Source organism: Anastrepha obliqua, chromosome 6, assembly GCF_027943255.1.
Source record: "Anastrepha obliqua isolate idAnaObli1 chromosome 6, idAnaObli1_1.0, whole genome shotgun sequence".
Classification (NCBI taxonomy): domain Eukaryota; kingdom Metazoa; phylum Arthropoda; class Insecta; order Diptera; family Tephritidae; genus Anastrepha; species Anastrepha obliqua.
Genome location: NC_072897.1, coordinates 31,653,802 through 31,656,217, shown reverse-complemented (window position 1 = coordinate 31,656,217; position 2,416 = coordinate 31,653,802).

The window sequence follows — 2,416 nt, the reverse complement described above, 5'->3', positions numbered from 1 at the left end:
AAGAACAATACCTGCATTATCTAAAATCACTGGGGAATCGATACTTAGCCGGAGGAGACTACAATGCTAAAAACATACTTTGGGGGTCAAGGTTAACAAATAAAAAAGGGAGGCAATTAATTGAAGCCATTAGAAAAAATAATAGTCGGTTTATTAGCACAGGTGAGCCAACCTCCTGGCCAACAGATACGAAAAAACAACCGGACCTAATTGACTTTTGCATAATTAAAAATATGCCATATGAAAATCTAATAATAAAATCATGTTTAGAGCTATCTTCAGACCATTCACCATTAATTATGACCTTACTTGGACCTATTGAAATAAAACAATCTCTGGGCCTATATAATTCTAGCACGAATTGGACTAATGCTTGCCAAATATTAGAGCAAAAACTCAAAATAAATATATCACTGAAAACTCAAGATGAAATTGACGCCGCTATTGTATATTTCAATGATAGCGTAATACAAGCAGTTGCTTCCTCTACACCCACACCGAAAATGACAAACAAAGAAAATATCCCAACTTACATTAAAGAGAAAATCGGCGAAAAAAGAAAACTCCGCAAAACATGGCAAACGACCAGACATCCAGCAGATAAGACCAAACTTAATAAAGCGACAAATGAGCTAAAAACATTACTTACAAAACACAAGGAGAGTAAACTTCGAAATTATATGGCAAACCTGGGAACAGGAGCATCTACAAATTACTCCTTATGGAAAGCAACAAAACACATTAATGGCGCTATAATACATAAACCTCCCATCAAAACAGAAGCCGGCACATGGGCAAAAACAAGCAAAGAAAAAGCCGACACCTTAGCCAGACACTTCTTAGACACATTTACAAGCGAAATGGATAATCAAAACATAAACATTAAATCTGACAACATAACAAACGTTCCGCAAATCAAAACAAAAAAGACCACCATAAGCGAAATTAAAAATCAAATAAAACAGCTAAGCGATAAAAAAGCTCCAGGATATGATTTAATAAATGGAAAAATTTTAAAAAAGTTACCTGAAACAGCATTGCAATTCATAAGAAATATATTCAATTGCATGTTAGAGACTAAATACTTCTCACGACTATGGAAAATTGCTCAAATTACCGCCATACCCAAACCAGGAAAAGATGCCACCAAAACTGCCTCATATCGACCCATCAGCCTATTGCCAATCCTTTCAAAAGTGTTTGAAAAAATATTGTTCGACCGACTAGAACCAATTTTGACAGCAAAAAAAGTGATACCAAGCCATCAATTCGGATTTAGACGGCAACACTCAACAGTCCAACAAATCCACAGGGTTACTAACAAAATACTTAACGATATGAATGACAAAAAATATTGTGTAGCTGTATACCTAGACATTGCAAAAGCCTTTGATAAAGTTTGGCATAAAGGACTTTTGCATAAGCTCAAACGAATCTTTCCACAAAACTACTTTGAACTTTTGAAGAGCTACATAACTGATCGAAAATTTTATATAAGATATGAAGACGAATATTCCGATATTCTACCAATGACAGCTGGAGTACCGCAAGGCAGTGTATTAGGTCCTCTCTTATATCTAATATACACCGCAGATGTGCCAACTCCGACAACAGATAATACAATGATAGCAACGTTCGCGGATGATACTGTATTAATGGCATCAAACAATGACGAAAAACTGGCGACCTTTACACTTCAAAAATTAATAAACAATACAGTAAATTGGTTTGACGAATGGGGTATAGAAGTTAATAAAGACAAAACTATCCAAGTTATATATACAAACAAAAAGACATCAAAATATAATCTAACCCTAAAAAACAACAAAATAAAAATCTGCCCAGCAGCAAAATATCTTGGAATAACTATTGACGAAAAACTAACATGGAAGCAGCATATCATTAACAAAAGAAATCAAATCAAGAATAAGTACCGGCAATTAAGTTGGCTAATAGGACGAGCATCAAAACTATCACTGTATAATAAGGTGACTATATACAAAACAATTATTACTCCTATCTGGAAATACGGAATAGAAATATGGGGAACGGCTAAAAACACAAATATTCAGCTCATACAGCGAACACAATCCAAAATATTACGAAATATAACAAATGCTGGTTGGTTTATTCCCAATGAAGCCATACATCGTGAATTAAATGTAGATACTATCCAAGAAACAATCACAAAATGTAGCACTAAGCATATACAGCGACTGTCAGTCCACCAAAACGAAGAAATGCGTAAAATAGCACCGGCAGAAAATACCAAACGAAGATTAAAGCTACTCACACCGACTGATCTAACTATAAGATTTACAGTGTAATCACAAAAAACAATAATAATAATAACAGATTCTTCTTACATTGGTAAAAGAACTTAATAGACCCTAATTGTACAAAAATTACATATTGT